This window comes from Coccinella septempunctata, chromosome X (genome assembly GCF_907165205.1).
Source record: "Coccinella septempunctata chromosome X, icCocSept1.1, whole genome shotgun sequence".
Classification (NCBI taxonomy): Eukaryota; Metazoa; Arthropoda; class Insecta; order Coleoptera; family Coccinellidae; genus Coccinella; species Coccinella septempunctata.
The window spans coordinates 15,160,308-15,184,961 of record NC_058198.1 but is presented as its reverse complement, the minus strand read 5'-3'; the positions used below and the strand labels follow the sequence as shown (position 1 = coordinate 15,184,961).

Sequence of the window (24,654 nt, the reverse complement as noted above, 5' to 3'; positions counted from 1 at the left end):
TTGTAACAACAGATGGAGTCAAACCAAATCCAGACAAAATTCAAGCTATCAAAAATTACCCAATACCTAAAACAACAAAAGAAATTAAAGGATTTTTAGGGTTATTAGGATATTATAGAAAATTTATCCGTGACTTCGCGAGAATTACCAAACCTTTAACAGCCTGTTTAAAAAAAGGTGCAAAAATCGAGCACACCACATCGTTTATCAACTGTTTTGAATACTGTAAAAATTTATTAATGAACGAACCTATTCTTCAATATCCGGACTTTTCAAAAGAATTTATTATAACTACAGACGCTAGTAATTTTGCCATTGGTGCAGTCCTATCACAAGGAAAGATTGGCAACGATAAGCCTGTCGCATATGCATCAAGAACTCTCAATGATAATGAGCAAAATTACAGTACAATTGAAAAGGAATTACTCTCTATCGTTTGGGCAACTAAATACTTTAGACCTTACATTTTTGGCAGAAAATTTAAAATCGTAACAGATCATAAACCATTACAATGGCTTATGTCACTTAAGGAGCCTAATAGTAAGCTTTTAAGATGGAGATTAAAACTCGAGGAATTTGATTTCGAAATTGTTTACAAAAAAGGTAGTTCTAACACAAATGCAGATGCTCTATCGAGAGTCGAGATTCACAACAAAGATTTTTTCGATTAAAGAATTTTCCGAGAAAAATACGAATAACGATAACGAGTCAATGATTGTTAATTTGGAAGAAGCAGACGTTGAGGAAATATCATTCGAGAAATTTGAGAAGCTTTTTAATGAAAATGAAATATATTATTGTTCAACTGTGACCGAGAAAATTGGCAATTTATTTGATGCTCCGGAATCCGACTCCCTTGCTCATTGTGTATCTGAAGATTTTTATATGAATAAAGGTATTGCACTTGATTTCAAAGAAAAATTCGGTAAAGTTCAAGAACTCAAATCTCAGAATAAAAGAACTGGAGAAGTGGCTAAAATTTCGCACAACAAAAGAAAAATTTATTACTTAATAACTAAGGAATTTTATTACCATAAACCACGATATGAAGCAGTATTCGAATCACTTTCCAATCTCAAAGAATTGTGTCAAAAAGACAATGTTAAATCCTTAGCATTACCAAAAATTTCGTGTGGTTTGGATGGACTAGAATGGAGAAAAATATTCAGCATGATCAACTATATTTTTGCAAATTCCACCATAAATATTAACATTTATTACTTATCTCAAGACGATTTAATCAATTCCAAGAATATTGAAAATCAGTATGAATCGGATGGTAATACTATACATTCCAATCACGAAAATCCAATTCAAGAAGTCCCCATTTCTGAGAAAATTTTAAATATTTTTGACAATCAAATAGTTTTTGAATTTGTTTTTCATTCCCCGGCGGAGGTTAGAATAAAAAGAATTTTTCCGAGCAAACAAAGAATTTTTGTTCAAATATCTACTAACGATTTAAAAAGGGAAATTATTGACTTTTTCAAAACATACTTAAGACCTAATATTCTTTACGCTTTGTATTTCACAAAAGATAACTATTATGAAGAAATATGCGAAATTCTCAGGAAAACATTTAAACAATCCGCTTTCAAATTATTGAAGTGCAATGAAATCTTAGAAGATGTGGAAGAAAAAGACGAGCAGGTTAGAATTGTTAAAAATATGCATGAGGGAAAAACAAACCACAGAGGAATTTCTGAAACTGTTTCTAGAGTAAAGAGAACATATTATTGGCCTGGTATCCAAAATGATGTAACGGAATATATTAATAATTGCGAATTATGTCAAATTAATAAATATGATAGAGACCCTCCAAATCAAAAATTAATGCTTACACCCACGCCATGTAAACCCTTCGAAATTGTGCACATTGACACTTTTCAAGCACAAAACAAGAAATTTCTTACAATTGTCGATGCCTTTTCGAAATACGCCCAAGCATATCCATTAATTTCTCTTACAGCTATAGAAATAGTAAGATCTCTGGTAATTTTCATGACGCATCACGGTTCACCGTCAACAGTAGTGATGGATAATGGAACAGAGTTCAAAAATAGTATTGTATCTGAATTTCTTGAACTACACCAAATTTCTCCTCATTATATCACAGTAAATAATTCACAATCCAATGGTATCATCGAAAGATTTCATTCTACTATATTAGAACATTTGAGAATTTTAAAAAGTAAAAACAACGATTCATCAAATATTGAAGACTTAATGCCCTACGCAATATTTGGATATAATAATTCTATTCATTCCTTGACGAAGCAGAAACCTATCGACATAATTAACGGCCATTTGAATAGTAAGGATCCCCTCAATATAGATGTAAACAAAGCCATTATTAATAACTATGTAGAGAACCATAAACAAAAAACTAGAGAAATTTACAAAAGACTGAATGAACTGATGGGGGAGAGGAAGCAGAACATCATAGAAAAGCAAAATCAAAATAGACATGATCCTTTAACGTATAAACCTGGTACTATCGCGTACAGAAAAATTAAATCCAACATGAGAAATAAGCTTTCTCCAAAATTTTCAAAAGAGAAAGTACTACGTAATCAGAAAATTAAGATATATAGTGATAAGAAAATTTTGCACAAACAAAACCTCAAAAAACCTAAAACTAAATCTAAGAAACTTTTTCAGGCTAATCCTAATGATTCTGGTGACAGCACAGGACATTCAAATAATAAACCTGAAGGACAATCCGGGAGTCCTTCCAATTCTCCTAGGGAAAGCGAAAATTAGAAGCAAATTTCACAGTTTCATACATTACTATGACCTTCAACCCATCTCCACACAGTTAAGATATTTAGAATTTCATTATAAGACAGTATCTAGTACTATTTTGAATACTTCAAGCTCCGTGTTTCGTACAGAATTGGAAAATCATAAAAAGTTTTATGAATATCAATTAAGCTCAGCAAAACAAAAATTGAAAAGTTTGATACCAATGGGAAGATCAAAAAGAGGAATTATTGATGGATTGGGAACCATAATAAAAAGTATTACTGGTAATTTAGATGCAAATGACGCATTACATTATGAATCGGCATTAAAAGAACTTCAAAATAACCAAAAGGATATTATGTTCAATTTAAATGCAGGTATTTCATTAACCGGTGAAGTAATCGAAAATTTCAATAAAACTATTTCTGTCCTCAGAAATAATCAAAAAACAATTGCTTCCCAACTTGAAGGAATTTCAGGAAAATTTGATCAATTAAGTGATAACTTTTATATGTATATTCAGATTAAAAATCTCATGGACCAAATCGGAATATCTATCAATATTATTATAGAATTAATCGATGAAATTGAAAACGCCATTAGTTTTTCCAGACTCGGAATATTGCATCATAGCATTGTTCACGCCAGGTGAACGTCAGTTCGTCAAATTGTTTTATTTTTCTGTTTCCATTTTCTTGAATGGAAAATTCGTAAATTTCCATTTCTTGATTTCACCCGGTGAGACTCATAATTTAAATACAATATGTTACCAGCTGTAAGATTCCTTGCGACGACGCATATGCATTTTATCATTCATTCATCCTTTGTCAATCGAAGAGATTAAGTCGAGATACGAAACATCTGCAGCCATTTTTAATTGTTTATAATTTCGCTTCCGATAATTTCAAAATAAAATTCAGCTTCCATAAAATTCGATCACAAAATATTTTGTTCAAAATTATTCATTCGAACAAATATTAGAATAGTGAATTTTCACTTCGTAAGTGAGAACAGTGGCGTGACCAGTGAAAGGTCACAAGGATAAGTGTTCAAGTCTTTTCTTCAGCCCTGCAGCTTCAGGAATTCAGGATCAGCCATCCCGTTCGGTTGTTGAGCTCAATCAATCTGTTCGAGGAGTGGTAATTCCGTTGAGATCCTAGACAACTAGTTCATTCTTGAGAAGGTAAGATCACTTTTCGAAATTGACTGTGCACTTGTCCTTTCGTGTTGTGTTGGGAGATAATTAGTTTAAATTTGATTATACAGTCCACTTTTGAATCCATCTATTTTCAAGTTTTCAATAAATTTCAGAATTAATTTAAATCGTCGGTTTGTTTGAATTTTCTTCATTTTTCATTGGTTTTGAAAACCATTAATTTTGCGCCCTTCACATATTTGGATTTTTCAAACGGCCCCAACACAAATTTGGTCCTTCGGGCCGGATATTGCACCCCTTGATTAAAATAAAATATTCAAAATTTCAGTATTTTTTGAATTTGGCACCAATTTTGAAAGATTTTGAATTCTATCAGATATTTATCAATGTCTGGCAACATCGCTTACAGCTGGTAAGACCGCGTAGTACTTCAACATCTGTATCAGTTCAGTTCATAAATTTAATTGATAATCTTTTTCTGCGTTCGCTTCCAGTTTTTTTGTTTTGTTTTCATTCTTTACTAAGATGCCACCGAAAACTGATACTGGCAATGTCGCCTTGAATAAATTAGTTGACAAACGAGCTAATATTTTCTCATATGTGACCGATATTTGGAATCGAGTGAAAAATTTCGATGTTTCAAAATTATATGAACTGGAAGCGTATCAGGAGAAGATTCTAGCCTATGAATCGAGATTTCAGATTCTACAAGAGGAGATAATGGAATTGAATTTTTCGCTTTCACCGGAAGATCAAGTCAATACAAGTAATGCAGAATTAGCATTCAATGATATAATTACCCAAATCAGAGCTTTATTTTTGTCTTTAAAACGCCAAGAATTACCGGCAACCCCAGTTGCTAATTCGCAAAATTCCCAGTCAAATCCGGATTCACCCCTATTGCTTCCAAAGATTAATATTCGTACATTCTCTGGAGACAGTTCGGAATGGCCAGAGTTCTTTCAATTGTTTAACTCGTTGATCCATGAGAATCATAGTTTAGCACCTATTCAGAAATTTCAGCTCTTGAAATCGTATTTGAGAAATGATGCTCTCGCCGTAATATCAGGTTTACAATTATCAAATGACAATTATAAGTTAGCCTATGACGCTTTGAAAAATCGATTTCAAAATCCTAGACTCCTAGCAACCATGTACCTGAATGAAATTTTGAATTTTAAATCCTTCCATAACAGCTCGGTTGCAAATCTTAAAGAGTTTTTGAATTGCCATCAAACTGCTGTCAATGCCATCAAAGCATTACGGATAAAGGACTTATCAGATTTTCTGTTATTTTCTTTGGCGTTGCGGAACATTGATCCTCATACCAGAAGAGCATTTGAAAATCAACTTGGTACTTCTGAAATTCCCGAGTACAAAAGTTTAATGGATTTCGTTACACAGCAACTCCAAGCACATGAATTCTGTGAGCAAAATTCCTCTAAAACCATGCCCAAACCATCTACTTCTCGTCATGTCAATCCAGTCATAACAAAACCACGTAATATGTTCATTACTAATTCTGCTTCCACTTCTCAACGTCAAATTCCCGATCAATCTTCTAGAATTCCAAACACTCGAAAATTTCATTGTCCTAAATGCAGTGATTCGCATCCACTTTTCGCCTGCCCACAGTACATAGCTATGTCACGAGAATCCAAACTTAACTTCCTGAAGAGTTCAAAACGCTGTTTCAATTGTTTAGGCCTCCATAATATTAAAGATTGCTCTTCAAAGAACTCTTGTAAATTCTGCAGTTCGAATCGCCACCACACCAGCTTACACCCTAATTGTAGTTCGTTCGATTCTTCAGTCACTCGGGAAGGTTTTAATCGCGATGCCCAAAACGTAGGTGAAAATTTAGTCAACTCTTGTCATTTGAATAAAGAAGTAGCCTCCCTTAATCAGGTATTGCTTGGTACTGTTCAAGCTAGAATTCAGGCTGCGGATGGCTCTATAAGTTCCATCAGAGCTGTTCTTGATCCCGGTTCCCAAGTTTCAGCGGTCACTGAACGTTTGGTCCATAGGTTAGGTTTAAAAATTAATCCCACAGACGTTCACGTTTCAGGTATTGGCAAATCAAAAGCTAGGTCTTTAGGCACGGTAACATGCAAATTGTACCCAACATCAAGTGCGAATATTTTAGAGTTGCAAGCCGTCGTATTACCTCAAATAACCAATAGTTTACCTTCTGTGTCTTTGTCTCCAGAAATCATTGAACATTTCGAACATTTGGATTTGGCTGATAAGAATTTCTATTTGTCGCGCCCTGTAGATATGTTGTTGGGAGCTGACACATATTCAATGGTGTTCGATAGGGATGGTCGTTTATCATCTGTTGGTTTCCCGACCGCAGTCAATACATTTTTTGGTTGGACTATAATCGGTCCCGTGCAAGAAAGTAAACTAGATTCCGCACCAACTTCAATCTTGCTCGCTGACTCCGTTCTCGGTGATACACTTCGGGCATTTTGGTCATTGGAAGAAGTTTCCGAGGCCAAAGTGTTGAATCCCATCGACGAATATGTAGAAAAACATTTTCAAGAAACTCATTCTCGCGAAAAAAGCGGTCGGTATATCGTCTCCCTCCCTTTCAAACATGACGCAGAATTTTCGGAATTGAATTATAATTCAAATAGGTCATTTAGATCATTCTTGTCGCTTGAGAAGAGACTTTTGAAAAGTCCAGATTCGTTTGAAGCTTACCAAAGTTTTATGTCGGAATATTTATCCTTAAACCATATGTCCGTTTCTAATGTTTCGAATAAATACGTCATACCTCATCATGTAGTTCGAAAGGAATCGAGTTCAACAACAAAACTCAGAGTTGTTTTCAACGCCTCTGATTCTGATTTGTCAGGCAGGTCCTTGAATGATCGTCTTCTCAGCGGTCCTAAACTACAAAAGGACATAAAAAACATCCTAATCAGTTTTAGGTTTTATCCGATTGCCATTTGTGCTGATATCGAAAAGATGTACAGACAAATAGTTTTAAATCCCTCAGATAGAAAATATCAACATATCTATTGGCGTACATCTCCTGATTTACCAGTAGCCGAATTCGAACTCAATACCGTGACATATGGCTTAAAACCTTCTGCATATTTGGCCATTCGAGTCTTAAATCAGTTGGTTCATGATGAGGGTCAAAATTTCCCAAATGCATCCAAAGTTATTCTCGACGAAATTTATGTAGACGATATCATAACCGGAGCTTTTGACATTCAGCAAGCAGTCGAATTGCGTCAAGAACTTCAGAAATTGTTGCACAAGGGCGGTTTCTCATTGAAAAAATGGTCAAGTAATTGTTCTGAAGTTTTGAAGGGAATACCTTCAAATCATATTGAATCCAAATTGAATTTTGATGATGATCAAATGGGCCTTAAAATTTTGGGTTTGAATTGGATTCCTAACGTCGACACGTTCAGTTTTAGTGTCATTCCATTTAACGGAGAGCCAACAAAAAGATCAATATTGTCTTATATCGCACGTATTTTCGATCCCATTGGATTTTTAGCGCCAATAGTAATTTGCATGAAAATTCTTATACAAAAATTGTGGCTTGAGAAATTGAGTTGGGATGAGCATATTCCCACTTTTCTTCGAAACGAATGGTGTAAAATCGTTGATAGCATTGCACTTATTTCCAAGATAACCATTCCACGTAATGTAGTTTCGTCTCGAGATTGTCAAATAAGATTTGTAGGTTTCTGCGATGCGTCTGAAAAGGCATATGCTGCCACCGTTTACATTTAAGTCATTCAAGGTAGTTTCATCTCATCCCATATATTGGCTGCTAAAACTAAGGTGGCTCTCAAAACCTTGTCTATTCCCCGATTAGAGTTATCTGCTGCATTGTTGCTAGCCAAGTTAGTAGCGAATATTCTGAAAATTAACACCCCTACGTCAATTTCTGGAGTCCATTTGTTTTCGGATTCCGAAATAGTCCTTTCCTGGATCAATTCAGCACCTCATCTTCTCAAAACTTTTATTGCTAATCGCATTGTAGCTATAGGAGAGTATGTTCCCAATGCTTCCTGGCATCACATAAAATCAGATCGGAATCCTGCCGATCTACCTTCTCGGGGTTTAACGCCCCAACAGTTCGTGGAAACCGAAAGTTTTCAATTTTGGTTACAAGGTCCAGAATTTTTGAGAAAACCAATTTCTGACTGGCCAGAGCCCTTTCATTACTCCCCCAGGTGTATTGTATCAGAGTTGAAAACCAATATAAATGTAGCTGCCGCCGTGCAGACTCCTGCGAACGAATTATTGAACGTTATAGAAAGTTTTACAAATTTAAATAAAGTTAAGAAAATTTTTGCGTACATTCGGAGATTTATTCATAATTGCCGTGCGAGATTGAATTCACACCTAAGACTATCTGGTCCCATTGACCCAGAAGAGTTAAAAGACTCCCTTCATTCGATGGTATTTTTAACTCAGCAACATCATTTCGCAGATCTGTTTCATGGGCTGAAAGAGAAACGGTCTATCAGTAGATCTTTGAGAACATTGACTCCTTATATTGATACAGTTGGATTAATTAGGGTGGGCGGAAGATTGCATTTTTCTTCATTGCCACAAGAAGCAAAGCATCCAATTCTTTTGCCCAAAAGATCCGCGCTGTCTCGTTTAATTTGCGTTCATTTTCACCTAGTCTCTTTGCACTCTGGTCCTAATACCACCATGAGTCTAATTCGCCAATATTATTGGATATTGTCCTTAAGAGGTCTCGTGAGGGAGTGTATCAGAAGTTGCCTTACTTGCACAAGGTTTAGAGGTACCACTTACCAACCTCAAATGGCCCCTCTGCCTTCAGTGAGAGTTAAAGCTTCACGTCCCTTCAGTAAAGTGGGTGTTGATTTTGCTGGTCCCTTTTTATACCGGTCAAATAACTCTAGAAAACCAACCATGTTGAAGGCCTATTTAGCATTGTTTGTGTGCCTGGCAACCAAGGCTGTTCATTTGGAGTTGGTGTCTTCTCTTTCTGTTGAGGCTTTCCTCGCAACTTTGAATCGATTCATTGCCCGAAGAGGGCGTCCTCAAGAGATTTGGTCGGACAATGGTCGCAATTTCGTTGGAGCTTCGCGATATCATACTGAGGTTTCACAATTTTTAAAGCAGAGAAATACGGACATATGTGACAATCTCTCCAATAAATCCATTAGATGGAAATTCATTCCCCCTTACTCGCCTCATTTTGGTGGCGTATGGGAAGCCGGGGTAAAATCCGCGAAACGCCTACTTATTAAACAACTCGGTTCTGTCGCTTTTACTTTTGAAGAGCTAGCTACTCTATTTGCTCGTATTGAGGCTGTATTGAACAGTCGCCCAATATGTCCTCTGTCGGCTGATCCTTCGGAATCAGGCGACTTTTTAACTCCAGGTCATTTTTTGATTGGTGCCCCTTTATTGTCTCCCCCTGAATATTCGCATGAAGATAATCAAACACCCTTAAATAGATGGGAGCATCAACAGAAACTTTGTCGTCTGTTTTGGAAAAAATGGTCCCAAGAATACTTGCATACTATAATGCAACGCAACAAATGGCAGGTGGAAAAGGACTGTCCAGTTGTTGGCGATGTAGTTATAATCAAAGGAGTCGATTCAAATCCTGCATCATGGCCCCTTGGCCGAATAATTGAATTATTTCCTGGACCCGACGGTATTTCTCGAGTTGCGTCCGTTAAAACAGCGACCGGCACTTTTACCAGAGCTGTGTCGAAATTAGTTCCGCTAAATATCTAAGTTTTAAATTTCAATATTTCCATTGTCTCTTCTGTATAAGCTAAGTAAAATTATATTAATTTTAGGTGGGCGGATTTTGTTCACGCCAGGTGAACGTCAGTTCGTCAAATTGTTTTATTTTTCTGTTTCCATTTTCTTGAATGGAAAATTCGTAAATTTCCATTTCTTGATTTCACCCGGTGAGACTCATAATTTAAATACAATATGTTACCAGCTGTAAGATTCCTTGCGACGACGCATATGCATTTTATCATTCATTCATCCTTTGTCAATCGAAGAGATTAAGTCGAGATACGAAACATCTGCAGCCATTTTTAATTGTTTATAATTTCGCTTCCGATAATTTCAAAATAAAATTCAGCTTCCATAAAATTCGATCACAAAATATTTTGTTCAAAATTATTCATTCGAACAAATATTAGAATAGTGAATTTTCACTTCGTAAGTGAGAACAGTGGCGTGACCAGTGAAAGGTCACAAGGATAAGTGTTCAAGTCTTTTCTTCAGCCCTGCAGCTTCAGGAATTCAGGATCAGCCATCCCGTTCGGTTGTTGAGCTCAATCAATCTGTTCGAGGAGTGGTAATTCCGTTGAGATCCTAGACAACTAGTTCATTCTTGAGAAGGTAAGATCACTTTTCGAAATTGACTGTGCACTTGTCCTTTCGTGTTGTGTTGGGAGATAATTAGTTTAAATTTGATTATACAGTCCACTTTTGAATCCATCTATTTTCAAGTTTTCAATAAATTTCAGAATTAATTTAAATCGTCGGTTTGTTTGAATTTTCTTCATTTTTCATTGGTTTTGAAAACCATTAATTTTGCGCCCTTCACATATTTGGATTTTTCAAACGGCCCCAACAGCATTATTAAATTTTCCGAATTATATTCAATTATCAATAAAACAAAAAATTTATATGGTTCAAGTAATCTGATATTCGTCGACGAGAGAGAATATCACAGATTTTATGAATTGATAAAAGTAGATGCATATTTTGTTGAATTCAGAATTGTTTTCGTTCTTCATTTTCCTATTGTACACCCCGAACCTTTTTCTCATTACCATTTATTTTCAATCCCAACTATAAACAACACTATTATTATTCCCAAAAATACCTATCTGACGAGCAATGAAAAATGGTATCAATACGCCTCTTCGCCTTGTATTGATTTACACCCACTATATTACTGCGAAGACGACAAACTCAATAATGGGTCAGAAGTAGAAGATTGCCTGTTCCAGCTACTGCAACTCCAAAAATCCACTGGTTCCTGCCAAAATCACCCTGTGGAAACTAGCAAGAACGTTGTCCAGAAGATTGGTAATGGAAGATTCATCATGTTAGCTCCAACTGGGATGAAAATTCGCACAGTATGCAGAAGAACCGACGTCAGCACATTGAAGGGAAACTTCCTGCTAAATGTACCAAAAGGATGTCATTTCGAAAACTCTCAAGAAAAATTCTACAACGACAAGGAAATCTTGGAGGGAGAACCAATGTACCTTCCTCAAATTGCTGCCGAGTTGAATGCAACAACCCTAACTGCATTCAAAATAAAACTTGAAGATTTTTCATTGGACCAAATACACAAACTGAAGAGGAAACAAGAGGAAATTCAACCCTTAATGGAAAAGCAAAAAAGTACCAAATCATTGCATGAAGTCCTGATAATTATCATTTATTTGCTATTTTTCATAATTATCTCCTATTTTGGATCGAGGAAAATTAAGTTGTGGCTAAGATCCAGGGTTCCAAGAAATCAAACAGAAACAGAAGAATTCCAACCACGAGCAGTTCCACGAAATCAACCAGAGAGAGAAGAATCCCAAGCTAAAGCAGTTCCATTCTTCACTACGTAGGCACCTTTCTGAGGATGGAGGAGTTATATATCCGAGAACGATGAACTTCGTTGGAAGATCGCAGGAAGTGCAATCTCAGCATCGTCTCATTTTCCAAGAACTAAGAAAGTGTACCGAGGTTATAAATTATAATTTTATCATCATTGAATCAGTTCTGACATAACTTTCACTGTATAAACGTATTGTACGAAATATAGCTTTTTAAAAACGCTTTTCCTGCCTTAATAAATATAACTCGTGCTATAACCCTTGGGGCAGAGAATAAGAGATACCGCACGTAGTCAGTGAAATCCCGTAGTTGCGTTAAAAATAGACATTTTCTTCGCTGTCAGTCATGGCGTGCTACAACCCTTGGGGCAGCGAATAAAAGTCTCGAACAGACCCGCCCTTGTTGTGTTTTATTCCCGGAGAAATACAACTACACACCGATACCGTATAGCAAGTCCTTAGCATTCGTCAGTTCTGGTTGGCGCATTTTTATTGAACCGTTAACTTTTCACTACACCCGGTATAAATTTCATAAAGTGCTCGTGACCGGATAAGATTTCCCGAATGTATTTTCACTTATAGAATCGCTCATATCTCACATATCTCCCTTGTACATATAACTAGTTTCCGAAGGTGTGAATAAACTTTTACATAATTCGATTTTGACTTCTTCGTTGTCGCTACTACCCTAGACAACACCGAGCTCTGTCTCTGGCTAGCAGCTACCCTGGTAGGTTTGCTATTCTTCCTATTGAAAAGATTAGCTGGCGCTCGATATTAAAGGCTTCTCCGAGAAACGCACGTTACAAAATGGCGCCCGAGCAGGGACAGTGCAAAATCTAGTAGGAAACAACAGAGGTGAGAAACATTAACCGGACAGTGAGTGAATTCCCGAAACAGTGAGTAAAACCTAAGAACAGTGAGTAACTATTTCTTGAACCGAGAACTGTGAAAAATAAACTTGAACTGTGTTTTATTACCTGCCACCCTGTATTGAACTGTTATACTGTGAATTGGACTATATTCTGAAAATTTTCCTATTGTTGAAACCTATTGGAAATAATTTAATTAATTTGTGATTATTCCTTTTGCCGATTACTTTATTGAGTTATTGAAAACTGAACTGTTGTTGCGCCTTAATATCAGTGAAAATTATTTCCGATTTCTTATTATTTCTGATTTATTGAATTGAACTGTTTTAAATTTCGTATTGAAGGTGAGTGAATTTCCGAACATTGAAAATTTATTGTCACAATTGGTAAAATTTAATAGGTTTGATTTACCTATCGGTATTAGTGAATCACCTATTACCCTATTGATAACTTGTCTACCTGCTGTCATTTGCTTTTGACCTGTACTGGTGAAACTTACCAATTATTTCTGATTTTTCTGAAAACTGAAATTCGATTATTGCGATTTATTTTCTGGATACTGAACGTGAAAAACTATTTGGAATTTAACCTGTGCATTCTGGTGCTATTCGAATTTCGGGAAATTTTCTGGACTATACGAAACGACTTGCGAGTGTGTGCGGTATTTCGCGAATATTTTCGGACTTTAGTGGGACAGATTGAAATTTTTTTCGAGTAACGTCGGACTTGTAAAATTTTTGGTGTGATACATCGGGACTTAGATTATTTTAGTGCGCCGGGACTTGAACTTAGATTTTTTCTGATACACCGGGACTTAGACTTTATTTTTTTTTTTTTGGGGTTACACCGATACCCACTTCGAACTTAAGTGAGTAGGTTAGCTAACGATTAACTCACGGGGTTGGACTTAGAACTTAAACAGATTGTGAAAGACATACCGAGTGTGAAAGATTGGTGCGTTCTGAATCGGACTTAGTTGAAAATAATATGTCGAACATGAATGTAAACCGGTTTCTCAGTGATGAACTTACATACGAATTACAACTGAGAGGACAATCGATACCGGGTACTGTGATGACTAAACGGAGTCTACTACGACAAGTACTTCAGTCTAATGAACCTCTATTACCCCCAACATCATTGAACCCCGCCTCGGAGATTGAGATTTGCCAAAATAAACTCACCGATTTAGTGGAATCCCTTCAGAACTTCAATCATGAGAATGCGGCTAACGAATTTTCGCGAATTTACACCCGATTAATACAACAAGGAAGGCTGGACTTTATTGTTACTGCAGACACAACACAGTTACAACTAGTTGGACAAATGAAGGCAACTACAGCTAAGGCGTTGGAAACACTAGAGGAGCTACGTCAGAAGAGTAATCGTGAACAGCCGCAGCCATCTAACCGACATCAGAGGTCTCTCTTAGATGTGGAGGTGCCCAGTTCACCTGGTGTGTCACCGATCCAACCGGAACGGATTTCAGGGCTCCGAGAGCCATCACTTATCGACTTGGGAGATGGTGTCGACCCTCCTGTAGCAGTGGAGGTCTCACGTACTGGTACACCTGTAAGGAATCCAACATTAGAACAGGTCATGAATGAGACAAGACAGACATGTACAGCGTTACTGCGACAGTTACCAGCGATACCTCTCACGCAGTCACAGGACTGTAGAACAACAACACCTGAGGGTCTGACACAGGGTAGATGGATTAATTCTACCCGAAGGGTGTCTTTTCCACACTTACCTGCACCGTGGATAAGTCCTGACCGACCAATTGTCACTACACCTGCCAGATCAGAACCGGAGTCCCGATCAACAATACCAACTATCCCGGTACACAAATGGAACATTTCCTTTGATGGCACTGGAAGTGTGACCGGATTCCTTGAAGAAGTGGAGAGGCTGGCTGAATCCCGTAAAGTGTCCCTGGAACAAGTTTATGAATCAGTTTATGAATTACTACGAAAGGATGCGAGGGATTGGTTTATTCCCAGGAGAGGTACTTTCGAGGACTGGGAGGATTTCAGCAACCAACTGAAAGAAGCGTTTCTGCCTGTAAACTATGAGGAGAATCTGTTGGAGGAAATAAAAAGACGAACACAAGGTCCTGAAGAAAAGCTGCTTCTGTATGTTACCCGGATGCAGAACTTATTCCAGAAGCTTACCTATACAAAACCATCCGAGGTGGAGCAGATCCGACTTATCCGACAAAGGTTGATTCCGCCCTTACAACAGGCCTTGGCCTTTCAGGAGACCAAGACGTATGATGAACTTCTCCGTAAGGGAAAAGTTTTTGAACTGGTCCAGTGGCAGATGAGCCAGTACACCCGGCCACCCTCAAAACCAGGTTTCGTGGAGGAACCTCACCTGACGTACACTCCCCGTCAACTGAACCGATATCAGGCGAGTTTTTCTGTGGATACCGGAGAACAGGTTCATCAAACAACTGATCACAGGGAATCAGCCCCGCCGACGCAAGCCAACCAGACACGACTTTCTCCGCAGGGGGAAAGCCGTCCAAAGTCACACCGATCCAGAGAGTCAATAGTCCGGCAACAGGAATCACACCGTCCAACTTCTGGAGACAGCTCCGAAGGTAGATCCGGAAATTCAACACCGCCACCCCGTCGTCGAGCCGAAAATAGCCACGCTGACCGGACCCAATCATCATCAGGGAGGAGAGTGTCCTTCCAGACACAGTGTTTCCGATGTGGTGGATATGGCCACATGCGTCGAGAATGTCGCAGGCCACCGAAGATATTCTGTTCTCAATGTCAGAGGGAGAACATTCTCTCACGAGACTGCCCGTGTTCGGAAAACTGAAGGGGAGATTGGAGACGGAGTCGACCACATCTCCCGGAATCTTGACTCCACTGACACCGACCACCTGTAATGATAACCGACCGTTAATAGAGGTCAAAATAGCCGGCGAACACTTCCGAGCACTGATAGATACAGGAGCGACCAGGAGTTTTTGCAGTCAGGCCGTATCCGATCAGTGTGAAAGTAAGGGAATCACAGGACAAACAATTCACAACAGTTTTGCAGTAATAGCGAACGGAAAAACCACCGTCACGCCGAAACTGTACACCACCACCGTGCAAATTTCCGATTACACACTGCCTGATTTGAAATTCTTACTGGTACCAAGCTTACCGGTAGACATTATTCTGGGGATGGATGTTCTGTCGACTTTCAAGTTTTCCGTGAATCTTAGTACCGCCGAGTGCTTTCTGGAAGGCCGACTGATCTCGAAGCCGATGGCTCCCGTCGAAACCGCCGCAGAGGTTCACACCGCCGAAGAACACCTATTGGAACTGACAGAATCTCAGAAACAAGAACTGGAGGCATTTCTGACCGAGGAATTGAAGAAGTTCGAAGACCTGTATGGTACAACCGACCTGATTGAACACAAGATCAAACTGAAACCGGGCACCGAACCGATCAAACAACGGTACCGACCCCTAAATCCGAAAATGCAGGAGATCTTCAATCAGGAAGTGGACCGTATGTTGGCTGAGGGAGTGATTGAACCCTCCAAGTCACCGTGGAGTTCACCTGTTGTATTGGTCAAGAAGAAAGACGGAAAGTACCGTTTCTGCATCGACTTCCGTGCTGTTAACCAAGTGTCTGTGAAAGATGCATACCCGTTGCCGTACATTTCTGGGATTCTGGACAAACTCCGAAAAGCGAAGTACATCTCCACACTGGACCTGAAACAAGGATACTGGCAGATACCATTAGCAAAGGAGAGCCGTCCGATTACTGCATTTACCGTCCCCGGAAGAGGTCTGTTCCAATTCACCGTGATGCCGTTCGGTTTACATGCAAGCCCAGCCACCTTCCAGAGATTCCTAGACACCGTCATTGGCCCAGAAATGGAACCGGAAGCGTTCGCTTATCTGGACGATATAGTTGTCCTGGGGGAAACTTTCGAGGAGCACCTGGAGAACTTGAGAGAAGTATTCCGACGGTTGAGAGAAACTAATCTTCGTCTCAACCCCGACAAGTGTGACTTTGTGCGAAAATCCCTAAAATACCTTGGACATGTCGTCACCTCCGATGGCATCTGTACCGATCCCGACAAAGTGTCTTCGATACTGTCTTTACCAATACCGAAAACCGTCCGAGAACTTCGTCTATTCCTTGGAGTTGCCAGCTGGTACCGTCGTTTCATAGAGAACTTCTCCGATTTAGTTTCCCCGTTGACTCGATTACTGCAGAAGAAACACCGTTGGAAATGGGGAGAAGACCAGCAGAAGGCCTTCGAGCTTCTGAAACAAAAACTCACAGAATCTCCGATACTGGCTTGTCCAGACTTCACCCAACCGTTCGTTCTGCAAACTGACGCCAGTGACATGGGCCTTGGAGGTGCCCTAACACAAGTGATCGATGGAGAGGAGAGAGTAATCGCCTATGTGAGCCGAACACTAAACCCCGCAGAGAAAAATTACTCCGTGTCAGAAAAGGAATGTCTCGCCATAGTATTTTCCATAGAGAAACTGCGACCGTACCTAGAAGGATTCCATTTCACAGTAATTTCCGATCACATGAGTCTGAAATGGCTTAACTCCATCAAGTACCGTACGGAAGAATTGCTCGATGGGCCGTTTTCCTTCAGCAATTCGACTTCGAAGTTCAGTACCGTAAAGGGTCGATGAACAAAGTAGCCGACAGCCTGTCCCGAAACCCGTTGCCGTCCCTGGATTCCGTATGTTTGTCCGAGATAGAAACAACCCAGTGCAAATGGTACAACAAAAAGTTACAGGAGGTGGAAAAAGACCCAGCAAATTTTCCTGACTACGCCGTTGAAAATGGAAAACTGTTGCGACATTTCTGGGACTCATCCGACTTCACAGAATATGGAACCGGCCAACCCTGGAAACTCTGTGTACCATCCGAACAGCGAACAGAAGTACTGCAGGAAAACCACGACTCAGAACTAGCAGGTCACATGGGAATTGCCAAAACGGTTGCACGGATAGCCAGAAATTATTACTGGCCAGGGATGTTTAGAGACATTGCGAAATACGTGAGGAACTGCACATCGTGCCAAAAGTACAAAGTTTCGCAACAGAAAACCCCTGGTAAGATGCAACCACACCGAATGGCGGATGCGCCGTTCAAAGAAGTATCCACGGACATAGTTGGACCATTGCCACGGTCAAAAAAGGGAAACTCCTACATCGTGGTAATGCAAGACCGGTTCACAAAGTGGGTAGAGTGTCGTCCGTTGCGGAAAGCCACCGCCAAAACTGTTTATTCGGCCCTCTACGAACAAGTCATACTGAAATACGGTTGCCCAAAACTAGTAATATCCGACAATGGAGTACAATTTGACAGCAGACTATTCAAGAACAGTCTCCGAGAGCTGAACATCGCTCACCGTTTCACACCACCGTATACTCCTCAGTGCAATCCTGTAGAAAGAGCTAACCGTACCCTAAAGACCATGATAGCACAGTTTTGTGAAGCCGATCAACGAACTTGGGATGAAAAGATAGGAGAGTTAACGTTTGCCATCAACACCGCTAAACAGGAGTCTACTGGATTCACACCGGCATTTTTGAATTATGGAAGGGAACTAGAAGTTCCGAGGGCGATTTATTCGACAAACCCCCACAATAATGAAATGAACGGAGAATCCAACCGTACAGAAGAAGAAAACAGAGACATGACTTACCGTACTCATTAGATCAAACATCTCCAGGAGGCTTATGAGTTCGTCCGTACTAAACTGTACCGTGCCTTCCAGCAACAGGCTCACCACTACAATCTTCGACGAAGAGAAATCCGATACCATGTGGGAGATAAAGTTCTACGCCGGGACCGTCCTTTATCCTCGGCCGTTGACAGTTTCGCCGCCAAGTTGGCTCCGAAGTTTTCCGGTCCGTTCACCGTTGTTAAAGTTGTTTCACCTGTCGTCTATGACCTGAAAGATACAGAGGGTAGAAAAATCACTAACATACACATTAAAGATTTAAAACCATTTCATGCATAGTATATATTATTGTCATGATCCGTTAACCGTTCTTTAGAAATGACCTCTGAAAGGAGGGAACCCGTTATAGTTTTTTTTGGTTACCGAATATACCTTTTTTTTTCCGTCACCGAATATATATATGTATATATTTCTTCCGTTACCGATTATATTATTATTTTCCGTTTACCTGTTTATCTGAATAACTGTAGTTGCTCGGCCAACCAGAACCAGTGTTCCGTAAGACAAAAGGTGTCTAGTTAACATGTTTCAGATGGAACATTTACACCTGGGGGAGATCTTGGGAGAAGGCAGCTTTGGGCGTGTCTATAGAGGCCAACGACACGGCCAAGCAGTGGCGGTGAAAAGGACTATGCTCACTCACCACGCCATCCAGGAAGTCGACATACTCAGGTCCCTAGAACATACAAATATAATACCCCTGCAAGAGGCCATCATAGAGGGAGACTACCTTTTTATGGTGATGCCTCTGTGCGACGAGGACCTAAATACCTTCCTGCGTCGAGAAGGGCCGAGGAACCAGCCGTCTCGGTTCTTCCGCGTGATGCGGCAGTTAGCAGCAGCCGTGACGGAGTGTCATCGTCGACAAATAGTACACCGAGACATCAAGCCAGCCAATATCTTACGCCGCCGGTGCCGATTCCTGCTAGCAGATTTTGGGTTGGCCGAAACACTTACCACCGCCCAACCCCTGCTCACCGAGCTAGCAGGAACCATGGTGTACTGGGCAACGGAACAGCGCAGGCAAGAGCCGTATGACACGTCTGTCGACCTGTGGGCGTTGGGGTTAGTGGCCGTAGAGGTGGCGACCGGCCTACCGTGCCGTCAGGGTGAGGAGGAACAGCATTGGGCCTCATCCCTGGACGACAAATACCGTGCGGAGATGGAGCGGTTGAGATTCCCCGTCCGATGGTACATCGAGGGTTTGCTCCAGGATAACCCGTCCCACCGGAGACCTGCTGCACAGTGGGAGTGGCCTGGAACCGATACCGTCCTGTTAGTTGAAACCGTAGCTCAGCCACCCTCACTGATACCGGTGTCCACACTGAGACCAGCACCGCTTCCACCAGCTGCTCCGTTAACTCCACCACCCCAACTGTCTCCCGTCCCACAGGAACCGCCAGCACCAGGGAAGACACTGATTTTGCCATCAAGGCTAGCATCCAAGATCCAGGCTCAACCGAACCCCCGTCTGTGGTCACCCAGTCTTCGGACTGAGGTCATCGCCCTGATACCAACCACCGTCGAGGGCAGACGCCGGTTCCGGCTGAAGCTCAGGTTTCCCTCCGGCACTGCCCACCGTCTCTGGGTGCCAGTGGATTGAATCCGTAAGAATTATCTTCCTGAAAAAAAAAAAAAAAAGAAATTTGCGCCAGTCAAACCGTGTGTTCACCGTATAGAAATGAAAATACCAGGTATTAATGATCTTACCTGTTCAAAAATCCGGGTGTTGAGATTTTTGGCAATTACTTAAAAGTGGACTGTTACCAAATGATTGAGTTGGAGATGGTAAAATAAAATCTTTATTGTATATCAAACACGTCACATAATAAATAGACACTCGCATGAAGTAAAATTATATACAACATCTAAACAGAGTGAACCTATTTACAATTATTGAGAAGTTATTGAGAGAATTTGAGAGTAATGTTTCAATGAGAAAATCAACGTTGTATTTGCTTGAGAGAAAGAGCAGGTTGAGTGAATTTCATGTATCGAGTAACAAGATCAATTATTATGCGTTTGATAAGAATTGAGAGAATTGAGATAGATCTACTTAAAAACGTGTCTATGTATTTTGAGTTGCATAATAATTGAGCTTGATAGTTATGGATTGATGTGAGTGTTATCATGCAAGCACAACGTTTACAGTGATAGAGTTTACGATTTCATAAACTGTCTCGCTATCAGAAAAACAGAAGGTTGCAGTGACAACTTGAGAAGTTAGAGATATGTAATGTAGTGAGACAGGTGTAATGAGACAGAATGAGAGAGAGATGATTACCAACGCTTACAGGAATAGCAAATCTATTAGAAAAGCAGAAGGTGTTTTATGAGAGTACATAAATTGAGGTGAGTTGTGTTACAAATGTAATGTAGAGAGATGATTACCAACGCTTACAGGAATAGCAAATCTATTAGAAAAGCAGAAGGTGTTGTATGAGAGTACATAAATTGAGGTGAGTTGTGTTACAAATGCAATGTAGAGAAATGAAATATTGTAAACGTAGAAAGAATTAATGAATAGTATTCATAATTGAGATGAAACAAGACGAGCAGTCACAACGTTAGAGAAAATAAATAAGGTATCATAAGTTTCAGGTAATAGAGACATGCAAAAGTGTATAATAAATTATACTTATTGAGTTGAAATCAGATTGGACCTCCTCGAGCATTATCACAAACCAGTCTGTCCAATAGAGTTGATAGAGTGTATTCCATTATTCAGAGTTCTGAGTGTAGTGAGATGGATCTCGATCTGGTCTATGAGAAGCCTACGAAGTGTCCAACTTGAGCGTAGAGGTACCTGAAACTTAAGAGGCCTGAGAAGTCTGATCGTAAGAGGTGTTAAGTTAATCTGAGGTGACATGTATATAAAATGAGAGTGAATACAAGTATGTAAGCTTCTAATAGAGTGGTGTGAAATGTGAACTTGGTGCTAAAATTAGAGAAATTAAAATGTGAGTGATTGTCGAGGTGATGTGATTCACAGTGAATGAAATATCGATGCATTTTGAGGAGGTTGAAGCAGTTAGATACATTGAGCACGTGGTTGATTGAGAGATTTGGAGAAAATTGAGAAAATATACATGCAAATATGATAGAGAGATGTAGAGCAGAATATTTCAAATGTAATTGTGAGAAAATGCATAGCGATGGAGTGAATGTTGAGAGGAAAATTATTTAGAATGATATTCTAACGTGACACATGCAAAAAATGATTACATTTTTTGTTGAGTGAGAAAGTACTGTACCTTTTTGAGATGTTGATCGATAGATAATTATAATATAAAATAATATTATTAGATTTGAGCTGACTGAAAAAGTTGAGAGTGCACTAAAAATCACGTTAAGAATTTAGACCAAGTTCCAATTCACTTGAGCGAACGAAGAATCTAAGGAGAATTGAATCGAATTGAGCAGATTCAACAGGTTCCACCGGTTTTTTTGAGCAGCTGATTGACAGCGATTTTAAGGTTACGTTCACAGAAGCATGTAACGATAAACGTAGTCACTGAGTTGATAGAGATGGGCATCGAGCTGATAGAGTTGGGTTAAAAATTACTCCAATTTTTAACATTACCTCTTTTCAGAATACCGTCAGACGGCTGCAACATGAGCGACTCAGACTTCCTGGAACGATTGGACGAGGAGCTGGGTCTTGTCGATCCATTAAAAGACCAGGAACCGGAATCTCCTCCCCGTCCTGTGCCGTTGCCGTTGGGGGCACTCAAAGCATTTGGTCGCCCCAAACCAAACACCTCTTCCGCTGTCACTGACCGCTCCACATCATCACCCAGGAAGCAGGAACTACAACAGGCGGCTGTTCCGACTCAGAGGCAGAGTGCAATGGAGATAGACATTCCAGCTGAAAAGAGAAATAAGCAAGATAAACGTTATTTCATAAACAAGGGGAAGATTTCCAAACAAGCGAATAGCCATCAACCGGATAATCGTCAACATGACATCCATCGACATAATATCCGTCCAGCTCAGATAACAACCAAGATTCCAGCCAGAGTACGTACAGTTGGCACAATGGGGCCCAATGTCTACTTGGAGCTTCGACCTAATATGTGTTGGAGATGTGGCCAAAGGGAGCACAGTCGAGCACACTGCACCGGTACCCCGATTCTTTTCTGCAGCAGTTGCGGCCTGCTAGGTACATTAACCAGAAATTGTTCTTGTCAGTCTCATCACCGTCAAAGAGAGGCTGCCGTCCAGTGTGATATCCCTAGTGCCTCCACCCAATCTGAACCACCCCGAAGGAGGTTGGACAGGTTACGCATGTCAGCCAGTAGGGATCACCTGCAAGGAGAAATCTCGTACAACTGAAGCCCGTTACTAAACATAGTTATAACCGATTACACCGTAACAATTCCGTTCAAATTCTGTACATGTACCACCGTTGACCGAAATATTGTATCTACAGATTTTCATCTGTTCAGCATGCAATTAAATATATATCAAACCGATCAAAACCGTCTGAAAAACCTGCTACTTATGTAAGGAATACCAATAAAGGATACTGTTTCACATTACAACTGAGTATATCCGTCTATTAATCCAATAGATCTAACCAATTTCTGTCCTGAACCGAACCGAAATTATTGTACCGTCAATTTAACACTGTCTACCTGAAGAAAACACCGTCTACCTGAAAACAGATAGCAGAGGAAAACCGCTCCAGGAAGAAAAGTGGACCACGAGGAACGATGAAGATCGGAGAATTTATTGTTAGAAATTACCCACCTGCAAGTCTAATACCGGCTCCGAGAGTCCCAACGTCCGTGTAACCAGGTCGAAAGGGGCAGACCAGTCCATTGCGCCCCACGTACCGGAGGTTTTCCACCTGTTGCAGCTCCCACGAATCCGGGGTAACCTACAAAACCACGATGGAATTCAAACACCCGCCAATCACAGTTAAATTAGGTACTCACTGGGAGGATGAAGCATGGCACGTTTCCGACCAGCGATAAAGATGGATTTCCACATGGAGAAAGAAGATTTTCCACCATAATAATTGAACATCCACGCACGGAACGCTGAACAAAATTCTTTGACAAGATGGCGGAGACCTGCGCCGAACTGACGGACGCTGACGTTTCTGCGTGCCCATTGGAACTACCACTGCCAACCATAGAGAGGAATAGGTACTTCACTTCACTTGTAATAAGTTCTACTCTGTAATCTGTACTTGTAATCTGGTCACGTGCATTTATAGGTGGCGCGCGCTAAAGTAAGGTCATTATTTCTAGGGGTAGATAGAGTCGTGAAATTGAACTAACTATTTCATCGTAAGTTAATTTCTTCCGAGCTGAAGAGGGTGTAATGAAGTCCAGTTTTCTGAGGAAAATTGGAGTTCATTTTGGTGCATTTCTTTCGTTTTAAGTTTCCGTCTTTGAAAATATTTTAATTTTCGAATATTCCGTACGTTCATTCCGACAGGCAGAGTAAATGTAAAAAACCGCTTATCTGTATTTCACGTTGTTTTTCTTACATGCCGCTGAAGATTTCGACGTTTTTCATCTGTTGATATGCGGTAAACCGGAGCTGACGACGTTTTTCATTCTTGTCGCGTTCTGGAGTTTTCGGATTTTTGCCGTGACTTTTGCTTCAGTTCTTTCACTTCGCCTCAGTATTTTCGATTTTTCGCTTTCTAACGTGGTGACTTCTGTTATAGATTCAGTTAATTTTCGGTATTTCTTTCGCCGTTGCAGAATAATCATTTTGTGTTTGCATCAGTGCTTAGAGTTAATTTTTTTTAGTTTTTCTTTTAAATCCTTTGAGTTTCGAGTGCTTGAAACAAAGGAGGTAGGTCCCCGTCTGTACCGTTCAGTTTCTTTGTTAGACCTACGCCGTTACTTCCTTAACTTTGACACTGCTGTACTGTATCGTTTTCTGTTGTATTTTATCGTTCTTTACCCTGTTTCGCGAGTCTGACTTTTCCCTTCGCTATCAGTCATGGCATGTTAACCCTTGGGGTACTGAAGGGAAAGTTCCGTCAACCCCCCTGTCCGCGTCATAAGTGTTAAATCCGAAATCTCTTCTTTTCTGTCAGTCATGGCGTGTTATAACCCTTGGGGCAGAGAATAAGAGATACCGCACGTAGTCAGTGAAATCCCGTAGTTGCGCTAAAAATAGACATTTTCTTCGCTGTCAGTCATGGCGTGTTAACCCTCGGGGCAGCGAATAAAAGTCTCGAACAGAGCCGCTCTAGCCCTTGGGGTACTGAAAGGAAAGTTCCGTCAACCCCCCTGTCCGCGTTCCGCGTCATAAGTGTTAAATCCGAAATCTCTTCTTTTCTATCAGTCATGGCGTGCTATAACCCTTGGGGCAGAGAATAAGAGTTTCGAGTGCTTGAAACAAAGGAGGTCGGTCCCCGTCTGTACCGTTCAGTTTCTTTGTTAGACCTACGCCGTTACTTCCTTAACTTTGACACTGCTGTACTGTATCGTTTTCTGTTGTATTTCATCGTTCTTTACCCTGTTTCGCGAGTCTGACTTTTCCCTTCGCTATCAGTCATGGCGTGTTAACCCTTGGGGTACTGAA

The 24,654-nt window shown here is 40.2% G+C and overlaps 1 long non-coding RNA gene across 1 annotated transcript; it reads right to left on the bottom strand.

The window, feature by feature from the left end:
• Positions 1 to 18,252: 18,252 nt before the first annotated feature.
• On the bottom strand, positions 18,253 to 18,978 carry LOC123321961. Its single transcript, XR_006538996.1, has 3 exons — positions 18,833 to 18,978; positions 18,551 to 18,778; positions 18,253 to 18,312 (listed from the first exon to the last, which is right to left on the bottom strand). It is a non-coding gene; the product is annotated as an uncharacterized LOC123321961 (long non-coding RNA).
• Between the last annotated feature and the right edge of the window lie 5,676 nt (positions 18,979 to 24,654).